Source organism: Mus pahari, chromosome 3, assembly GCF_900095145.1.
Source record: "Mus pahari chromosome 3, PAHARI_EIJ_v1.1, whole genome shotgun sequence".
In the NCBI taxonomy this organism is placed as follows: Eukaryota; Metazoa; Chordata; class Mammalia; order Rodentia; family Muridae; genus Mus; species Mus pahari.
The window spans coordinates 63,383,915-63,395,267 of NC_034592.1; positions in this window are offsets into that span (position 1 = coordinate 63,383,915).

Consider the following 11,353-nt stretch of genomic DNA (forward strand, 5'->3'; position numbering starts at 1 on the left):
TAGAGTCTCACAGGTCTTCCTTCTCCATGCAGCAGGGAATGATTTATATCAGAGGAAACTGCTCCAGGACACTTGGTCTTCCCCACATGGCTGCTTGAGTTCTATGTACTTGATGGTTCTTGACTTTCTTGAGAGGTAATTTAAAAGGGGGTGCGGGGAGAAAGTCCCAGTTCTTACTTGACCTCTTCAAAGACTGTGGGCCATCTCTGTTGCTTTAGTCTAGTCATTACAAACAAGTTGCTAAGCCTGTCAGAGAATTTCCAGGCATATTAAAACCACCACACAACCTAAATGTCCATCAGAAGGAGAATATAGATACTATTTATATCCCTGTACAGTGCATATTCTATGAATTTAAAAAAAATGCAACTTCTGATACAGGCAAACAATACAGATGAACCTGAAAATAATTGTGCCAAGTCAAAGAAGTCAGACTAAAAGACACAAGATTGAGTTGTGTCTTAAGAACTACACAGTAAGCTACACAGAGAGAACGGAGGTCAGCAGCTATGTGGGGACTGGTGTTAGAGAGTCCCACAAAGGAGGAGGGAGGGACTTCTAAGTGGCATAAGGAAACTTGACTCCTTGGTTATATATTCTTTTCATTTTTGTTTGTTTGCTTGTTTGTGAGAGGGGTTTACTATTTCACCATGGCTGGCCCGGGACTCACTATACAGACAAGGTCGATCTTGACCTCACAGAGATCACATGCCTCTGCCTCCTAGAATTTTGGGGTTTTGAAAAAAAAAAATGTGTGCCACTAAGCTCTATACTCGGATATACCCTCGGTCTTGCTTGTGATGCTAATTTTAGAAGTTGTAAATGTGTTAAAACTCATCAACTTATATGTCTTTAAAGCATGTAGTTTATTGTATATATCTTTAAAGCATGTAGTTTATTGTATGTCAATTATACCCCTCGTCCCAACAAACCTCTAAGGGTTCTGGAACGGACAAGAGAAATTGTTGTCTCGCACAATGCTATTTCCGAAATTTTAGTTTTCAGCTCTGTCTCCTTAGCGACCAAATATGACTTATGAGTCTAGAAGCTTTATCCATTGATAGAGTTTTCATCTCAGAAGGGATTTACTACCATACTTTTTTTTTTTTTCAGCAAAGTGATGTTTTTGGGACTCTGGGTTCTTATTCAGCTAATCAGAACACTAAGCCTACTGTTCTTTTAAATGTTCCTATCTAACAATGTCTGCTGCGCTTTGTGGGTTCCAGGGTTTCCTCCATGAAGATGTTCTTCTTTTATGCTATGTGCTGCAGTCAGCATTCATGACCTACACTGTGACCTGGAAACATTGCTGCTTGCTTCACTGCTCTCTCTCAGCCCCCCCCCTCCTCCCTGTCCCGCCCTGTCCCAATTGTTCTCTCACACAATTCATTCCTAAATTCAGCATTCCTTGAGCAGCTGCCCCAAGGGAAGTGGTAGCTGAGATGGGGAGCAAGTGCTCCTGGTTCCTGAACTTAGACCTTAGTGAGATTAACACTGCTGGAGAGTCATACTGCCAATGCTGGTCCACTCTCCTCCATCTGGCCAGTTCTGTACCTCAAATGCTCTCTGTCTCCCCTGTCTGCCATTGCTACCGATTCAGGGTACACTCATCACCTCTCACCTAAAGTCATTTCCTAAGTTTTCTCTGTCTTTCTCATGACCTCAAGCTAGTTTGTTCCCCATATTGCTATTAAAATCACATTTTGAAACATAAATGTGGTTATAATTATCTCTGATTTAAATTTTTTAAATTATTTTGTGTTCTTTGGCAAGTCCATCCATGCATTCAATATCTCTTAATCATAATTCTCTTTCTCTCTGTGTGTATGTGTGTGTGGCATGTGCAGGTATATGTAAATGCATGTTTGCATATGTGGGCACACATGTATGTAGGTGCCCATGGAAGCCCGTTTGATGTCAGGTGTCTATCGTCCTTAATTGCTCTTCAGTTTATGTACTAAGGTGGGGTTTCCATCTGAACCGTAGGTCACTGGCTACTCTAGTTAGCCAGCTTGTCTCACGGATCCCCCTGGTCTCTCTCTTCTGAGACTGCTGTACCCACTCATATGGGTTCTGGAACCTCAGCTCTGTTCCTCATTGCACAACCTTGCTTTTATCCACAGAACCATCTTCTCATCCCTTACGTCATGTTTGGTGGGTGCATGATACCAGATTAATCACATCATGGCCTAACAGTGGCCTCTCAACTTAGCCTCAGTTTCACCATTTCAACTCACCCATTTATTCGAATAGACTAAACTACTAAAGGTTCCCTGTCTTGCATCTTGATGTGTGTATTTAAGCTTTTTATTTTGCAATGGAAATGACCTTGATCCTTTCTTTCCCTTTGCTCATGAAATTTCTAGGTGTTTTTTCAAGGTGCCATTCACATGCATTGCCCTCCTAGAAAACACCTACTCAGAAGCAGAATGTAGCTGGCTTTCCAGTTGGCACACACATGATCGTTCTTGTAATCCAGCACTTACTAGATGCTAAGTTGTATACAATAACTTAGTCTTGAGGAAGGAAACAAAACCTAGTGTCATGTTTGCATGGAATTCCAAAATCAAGTTACACCATGGCTAATCTGCTTCAGGGTTCAAAACAAACCAGGAAAACACACATACACACACACACACACACACACACACACACACACAGAGAGAGAGAGAGAGAGAGAGAGAGAGAATTATGATTAAGAGATATTGAATGCATGGATGGACTTGTTAAAGAACACAAAATATTTAAAAAATTTAAATCAGAGAAAACTATAAACATCTCAGTTTAGGCAAATCCAAAAACATGGTGCTAGCCACAAAAGTGTTTGCTCCTCTTCTCTTCCAAATCAAAGGGACTCACAGGTTTGCAAATGATAGATGGAACCCTCTTCCATTACTTCCACTTCCTAAAACAAAAATACTTACTGTCATCTAATGGAAGAGCACTCAAGTTCTGCGAGTACCTGGTCCACACAAGACTTTTTCTTTGAACTTTCCCCTGAATTATCTAATACAAACCCAAAACCCATTACAAAGCTTTCCATAATGCCCTCTGAGACTCTCCTTTGTTCATCATTACCCAGTGTCCCTTGCTGTAGTAAAAAAATAGGCCAGGCTTTGTTTACATACAGCTATAGTCATGGTGGTGGTTGGCTGGTGGGCATCAAAGCATTTGCATATTTGATGTTTATAACAGATAATAAAGGCTTTGAGACCTTGAACTATTTATTTATTATTAATTAATTAATTAATTAATTTTTGTCACTTTCTGTACTAAGCATGGTGCCTGAGCACATTTATAGAAAATTTAATGAGTATGCATTTTATGATATAAAATAAAGAGCATATAATCAACAAACAGAAGATATCGTTTGAATAAAACATCCATTTCGCATCAAAATTCCCTACATCCCGTTCTGAACGAGTGCTCCTTTGCATGTGAGGTGCCCTGTGGCTTTGATGCTGTTGCCGCTGGCCAGTTCCCACCATCAACAGAGCTTGTGTCTTCATTTAAGTGATGATGGCTTGTAACGGACTTCCCCTGTTCCTCATAGTCCTTACCATTCCCAGCATGCATAGCGGCATAGCCCACCAGGTGTGAGGATGCTGTTATTTGGACTCCAAATTACTGGAAATAAGTCACAGCGGGAAAGCCGATTAGGATAGTTTAAAGAGCAGGCAAAGAGAAGCTATGAAAAACTAGAAAGAAAATTGATTTCTAACTACAGTTGGATGTCATACTTGTTTCGACTTCACGGATGATACAAGGAACAGTATATAGTGTAGCCGTTCTCTCTCCAGGGTTTACTTCTATCTGCGTATTACCAGGGCCCTTTCAACCTTAATATTGTAGCTCTCTGTCTTATGCTTTAGTAATAAGTATGAAACCAAAATGGAATAAAGGTGCTAGTTTTATTCATGGCTCTTACCTTATTTAAGTCCTGTGTAGCAGAACAGGTATGAACATAGGGTTTTTGAGATAGAGACCCATAGACTAGAATACAGAATCATCCCCTTCTGGATAACATGAATATTAAGTCACTTAAACCTTCTGAGGCTCAGTTTTGTCATTCACAAAATCAGATCAGTAGTAACTACTCCATGAGAGTCAATAGAGTGGAATGAGCTTGCATATGGAAACCTTTCTCTGCAAATAAAATATTCAGAAATTATATCTGTTATGAATGCAATTGGCTCATAACTTTTTATTAGCACTTATAAGCAACACAGGGTAGAATGGTATAGCATTATATAACATAATATTAGTTTTATCTATTATGATTATACTGCACTGTTCTTATATTATAGATCATAGCCAAAATAGCTTCATTCTAGGATTTAGTAAAACCCACTAGCTTGGCAATAAACACTTTCTGAAACTGGCTTGTGTGTGTTATATCTTTATCAAAAGGAAACTTCTAACAGAAAAATACAATAGGCTCTTTCTAATGCCTATCACGGACGGAGTTTTAGCGATTGGACTGGATGACTTTCAAGGTTCCCCGTTGTCAGACAGAGAACAGTGAATTTGATAAACAGCGGGAGAGAATAAACCGAGTGGAAAAAGAAGCAGCCATTACTCTGCCTCTGGGGAGAGTGGGGATTATTACCATAGCCAGCTGACGATGATGAACGGAAGTTCTGTCAACTTGTATACTGCTAGGTAATTGGTGGTTTCAAGAGGCGGTTGGCAGCTGGGAAACGGGAGTGAACCGAGCAGAGCAAGTGCCTGTGACATGTGAGGGAGCAAGAGACCATTGTTATTACCTAAAAGTGATGAGTCCTTTGTAGGCGCCAATGACTATGTTAGCTGGTTTAGTCCCAACAATATGATGTTAGTAGGAGGTGACTGTATTGTCGGCCTGATTGGATTGAGAAATGCCTAGGCTACTAGTGAAGCGCCTGGCTGAACACGTGGGCAAGGTTGTTTTTAGAGAAGACTAAGAATCAGGAAGACTCATCTTTAATGGTACCATCTCACATGTCAGGAGCGGGGGCGGGGCTGAGAGGAGTAAAATCCGAGAAAGGAGAAAGCCAGCAAATTCAGGCATCCCTCTCCTCTGCCCCACCGTGCCCTCCTCACCACGTGAAATCCAGGCCACGCAGCAGCAACAAACCCAACCTTTCCTTTCTCAAGTTTGTCTCAGGTATTTAGTCACAGCGACAAAAAGGCCGGGTGCCTCGCATTATCGGCTGCAGACTGCAGACGAGGAAATGGAGCTGTAGTTGAGGAGTCACTCTTTTGCTCGTCCAGAGGGAACTGAGGTCAGAGGCATGGCCTGGCTCTTGGAGTTATGGTTCATCTAAATGCATTTTTAGTCTCTGACATTGCGTTGTTGATTTCTGGACAAGCGATTTTGATCATTTCCCATTTTTTTTTCTCCTTACGCTTGTTTTCCCTTAGATTTGTGAACATATGGGATGAGTAATGATAATTACTTTGATGTTTGTTTGCAAGTTCTGCATCTGTTTCTATTTTGATTGATAGTTTTACTTATTAAGGGCCCTATTTTTTTTTGTTTGCTTGAATGCTTATTAATTTTTGATTATATGCCAGACACTGAGAAGTTTACTCTGGTGGCTTCTGGTTAGGATATCCTTTAGCTCAGGCTGGTCTCAGATTTCTGATATACTCCTGCGTCTACCCAGAGTGTCAGGAGTGCGGGCATGTGCCAACATGCCTAGTTTACACAGTGTTTGGGATCAAATCAGAGCCTCACGTATGCTAGGCAAGCATTCTACCAATTGAGCTACATCATCCTGCTGTGTTCGGGTCTTTCTCCATTTGTTTTGTTCTTTGAGACAAGTCTTAACTGTATAGCTTTAACTGGCCTGGAATCCAAAAATCTGCCTGCCATTGCCTCTAGGACATTAGGATTAAAGAGATGTACTACAATATCCAGCCTATTTATGGTTGTCCAGCCTATGCTATCAGAATTTAGACTTTTGGTAGAACTCTGTCTATTGGGCATTGCATGGCAATTATCTTGAAATTAGAGGAGCAATGGTTTCCAGACATGCACCGCTAAAGAGTAGAGCTTCTTAACACTTAACATTAGGAGGCCATCAGACTCCAACAGTTTGCCCACCTGCAAGTAATTCCTCCTCGGCTGGGCATGCTCTTGAGGGGTACTAGAGTAGACAGAAATTTTACTGGAGCTGGGGCTCCATGGAGGCAGCCAGCTTCTGTGGTGGGTAACACAACTGCCTGGGAGGCACCCACAATCCTGCAAGTAAGCCCATTTGTTCACCACGTTGGACCGGATGGAATCTTTGGCCTGCCAGTTGTCCCATCCAGGGTGGTTAGGGGAGTCTGTGCTTCTCCTTAGGAAAATCCATGATACACCTGTTTCTCTGCTTGTATTCACTAGCACCAGATTAGCCTCCATTCTATGGCTGACTTACACACTGGTGAGTCAATACTCGAATAACACGGATTAAACTGTGCATCAGGAGAGGTGAGTTCAGGGATACACCTCTGAGAATTCCACTTGAAGCCCCTATCTTACACCAATTTTTTTTTTTCTCCCTGGGGTGAAAAACCAAGCCAAAATACAGCATTGATTTCTGCCTCGCATGTGCTCCAGGGCTGCTGCTGCTCACACCCCCTTCTAGCTGCTCTTCCCAAGGCTTCCTTCTGCTCACATTCTCATGCACAGGCAGTGGCCGACCTCAGGAGACTTAGGAAGAGTGATTAATAGCTAGGAAGATCGCCACAACACTTTTTATGGATCTTCTCCCCTCTCTACTTCCTTGCCTGAACTCCTGAGCCCTACAAACCCCTAATCCCATCTTCATAACTCAGGTGACTATTGGCCTGTTCCTGCATTGGTCCTTTCTGCATGGCCTCCTGGGAAGGTTTCCTAGACAGTGAGCTCTGCATGAGTTGAGCTTACCCTATTGAGTCTCTCCTTGGCACCTGCTAACTTGTGCCTGAAAACAATTGTGTGTATGTGTGTATGTGTGTGTGTGTGTGTGTGTGTGTGTGTGTGTAGCTGGAGGGAAGTTCTCACCTCTCTGATTCCATCTTTGTCAGCTACAGAAACCCCTAAACATCTTTTTACCACATTACTAAGGCTACAGCGCGAGTGAACACTTAATTTGTGTCCCCTAAACACCCCACACAGTTTAATCAACTGTGTTATGAGCACATAGCACCACTCTACATGGACTTGGCTCACTTCTCATTCTAAGGTCTGTTGACTGCCGCATACCACTTGCATCTACAAATTTATGTGCTAGCCTCGGATCTTTCATTTAAAAGCCTGGAAATTCTAGTCCAACGAGCTAAGGGAAAGTATCCTTACAGCTCCTTTAGCTAAAATTAGTTCAGGAAAAGGAAGTATTTTCAGGCATGGATATGACGTTGTGAAAGCTATGTATCTTTAGTTCTTGGAAATATTTCTCACATAACTCTAAAATGGCGGGCAAGATTACTTTTGACATTAGAAGACTTTCATTCATGTAGTTAACTACTTAAAGCATAAAGTATATATATATATATATATATATATATATATATATATATATATATATTGGGTTTAATCCACACAAACACCAAAAAAAAAAAAAAAGAAAGAAAAAAGAGAAACAAACATCTTATAGCGTTGGGTTTCTATTACTGTGATGAGACACCATGACCAAAAGTATCTTGTGGAGGAAAGCATTTATTTCACTCACAGTTAGTGAGGGCAAGAATTCACCCAGGGCAGAAACCTGGAGGCAGGAGTGCATGCAGAGACCATGGAAGAGTGCTATTTACTGGCTTGCTCTTCATGGCTTGCTCTGCCTTCTTTCTTACAGAATCCATAGCCACCAGCCCAGGGATGGCAACCCCTACAATGGGCTAGGTCATCCCCATCAATCACTAATTAAGAAAATGCCTGACAGGCAAATCTTATGGAGACATTGCCTCAACTGAGTCTCCCTCTTCGCTGATAACTTACCGTCTGCCAGGCTGACAGGAACCCAGTCATCACACAGAGTTTGGAAGTTCTCAAGTTGGATCAGGTTGACCACGCTGGTCCCTCCTCTTCTTACTTGATTTTTAAGGTTGAATGATGAGGTCTTGTTCATAGATCTGCTTTCTTTCTATAGTCTCTCAATGGGTGACTTCATGCTGTGCCTACTAATCAGAGCTCCATCTCTTTCTACCCCTGTCTTCTTCGCTCTAGGTATGTCTATCCAGTGTCCCGTCTGTCACATTTAGTAGGCATCTGACAACTTCTGAAGGTTTCCTATCTCCAAACCCTACAGGCTACATGCACACTTTGATTGCTCACTCTCCCCAGCTCTCTGCAGCACATTCTTTTTCAAGTGCTAGCAGATCTGGCTTCCAAATCTATCCAAACACAGTCACTTTTCCTGGGTCCCATCGGTGTCTAGTGAAAATATATACCCTGTCTCACTGGGCTGCAACCTAATCCAGACAGCAGCCACTGTTGTATTGGTTTTTTGTTTGTTTGTTTTGTTTGTGGAGGAAGGCAGCTCTGGGTTCCCATATCCCAGAGTAGTATTTTTAAAATTTGTCATGGTGTGTGTGTGTGTGTGTGTGTGTGTGTGTCCCATTTTAACAGGAATCACTGTTGGTCTATTCTAAGGTCAGAGAGAATCAAGTCAAGAGAAGATAATATTGACCAATCAGTAAACCCTCAATGAGCATGCTGTGGATGCTCTTGATAGAGACATGTTAGGTGGGGGACTAGTACTTTATCTTCCTAGTTTTAAAGGAGACAGGTGACAGACCATGAAGGGTAAGGCACGTGATTGGTTAGGGATGACAAGTTCTCCCACAGAGTGGAAAACTTGATCTGACTTTAGAGGACCCATGGATGACTGAAGAGCACACTATGAGACATCCTAAGGGGATGCAGGGGCAGAGGTGTCACTGTGGTACACTGGACGATGTCTCACTGTACCGTGTGTGTCACAAGCCACTGTGTGTCAAGCGTCCTCCTTGTTCCCCAGCTTCAGAGACATGGTCTAAAAACTGCATTAGTTAACCACTTCATCCTTTTTCAGATACTGTGCATTTTCAGAGACATCTGTGGGGCTGAGGCTGCAGGAGACAAGGGTGGAAAAGAATGGCTAGTGGCTGTGTTTTCCGAGTGACACAGTATACCGTCAGCATGAATGAGCTTTCCTGGGAACAACCCCGTGGCTAGAATTTCCAGAGCTGATCTAATTCAGCTGTGTAATTCACAGATTTAAACACATCCCCTCTCTTTAGGCGCTCCAATAAAACCTAAAGGATTTACAGTTCCTTCTTTCTGAGCTAAATTCCCAGGTCTATTGGGAGCTTATTTGGACAATTTCTTAAACTCAGGATTTATGTGGTTAAAAATCCACAAGATTTTAAGAGGGCAATTTCTCAGGACCCTCTTCTCTATGAAGGTTCCTAGTGCTTTGCTCATAGAGTCATCAGTTGTGTAAATCTGCACTGAGCCATACCACAGAGCATCAGATGACATTGAGAGAGAGTTCAGACACATACATTGGATTAAGTGACCCTGCTAGAATCAACAAAAGCATTTGTCATTAAATATTTTAAGTCATGCCTGTGTGGATGTAAATCAGACGGATCTGTTGGATTGGCTTATTGTTAGAGACTTACTACCCAGTGCATGTGAGTAAGGTAACTGGGAAAAGACTGGTTTTTGGTTAATCACGTTGATGTTCAATTTTGCTGCTTTAAAAATACTCATGAAGTAAGAAGCAAGAATATATGGAACTAATTTAAAAATTAAAAGATATCAATAAGCTTAAAATGAAAAATAAGCCCGTGACTAAAAGGAATTATTGATTTCTTTCCAAAAAAGGATTCTTCTATTTTTAAGTCCATATTTTAAAATGAAAACTTATATTCCCATTTTCTCATGTTATTAACTTGAGATAACTGGTTATAATAGAATAGACTCCATCTCTCTTTTTATTATTTTTAAATCTATATTTGTGTGTGTATGTGTGTGTGTGTGTGTATGTGTGTGTGTATGCGTGTGTGCATGCACATATGTGGCGATCAGAGGAGAAATTGAATGAGTCATTTTTTTCCTTCTACTATGTGGGCTGGGATTTAATTTATACATGAAGTCTAGCTACAAGTACCTTTATGTGATGAGGTATCTTGCTGGCTTCAAGAATCAAAATCAAGTCCCACCCCCTTTCTCTCAACAAGGCATCACTATGTAGTCTTACCTAGCCTGGAATTCACTTTGTAGATGAGCTTTGCTTAGCGCTCACAGAAATCTGCCTGCCTTTAACCCCATAATGCTAGGATTAAAGGCACGAGCCACGACACAAGGCTTAGAGTCGATTTGTTTTATATTACATGTGAATGAGCATGGCCCCCATGGGCTCATATGTTTGAATACTTGGTCCTCAGGTGATGGAACTGTTTGGGAAGGATTAGGAGGTATAGCTTTGTTGGAGGAGGTGTGGCCTTGTTGGAGGAGGTGTGGCTTTTTTGGAGGAAATGTGTCACTGAGGGTGGGCTTTAAGGTTTCAAAAGTCCACCCATTTTCCAGCTAGCTCCCTCCCTCTCTGCCTTTTGCCTGTGGATCAGATGTAAGCTCTCAGCTTGTGCTCCAATGTCATGCCTGCCTGCCTGCCTGCCTCCTGCCATGCTTAGCAACTTGATAGTCATAGACTCTACCCTCTGGAACTTTAAGCCTCAAATTAAATGTTTTCTTTTAAAAGTTGCCTTGGTCACGGTGCTTTGTCACAGCAGTAGAAAATAGCTAAGTCGTCTCTTTACCTTCTTCCTCCTACTCATTTGCTATTATACATCTCACTTTTTAATTAAATCAACATCTATTAAAACTATATACTATGACAACTATGGTACGTTTCCCATTTCTGCGCAGTTTTTACCATGCTAAGTGGTTTCACTTAACACCATTCATCCCCCTTGAATCCTCCGCACTCTACTCCAGAAACAAAAGGCTCCATAAGTTCAGCTATCCTAATGAATGGCTTTTCTTTTCTTCTTCTTTTTTTTTAATCTACTGGCAGAGCCTCCCAGTCTTACTCAGACAGGGACCCCACAGCAAGCTTCCTGGGACACCTTTTGCTGCTGTGTGAGGCTGGTTCTACTCCCTCAGATCTTAGTTTTACTTCTTTTTAGCCTTGTTTTAATTTTCTATTCTGTTTTGTTTTGTTTTGTTTTGTTTTTTCGAGACAGGCTGGCCTCGAACTCAGAAATTTGCCTGCCTCTGCCTCCCAAGTGCTGGGATTAAAGGCGTGTGCCACCACTGCCTGGCTTAATTTTCTACTCTTCTTCTTCTTCTTCTTCTTCTTCTTCTTCTTCTTCTTCTTCTTCTTCTTCTTCTTCTTCTTCTTCTTCTTCTTCTTCTTCT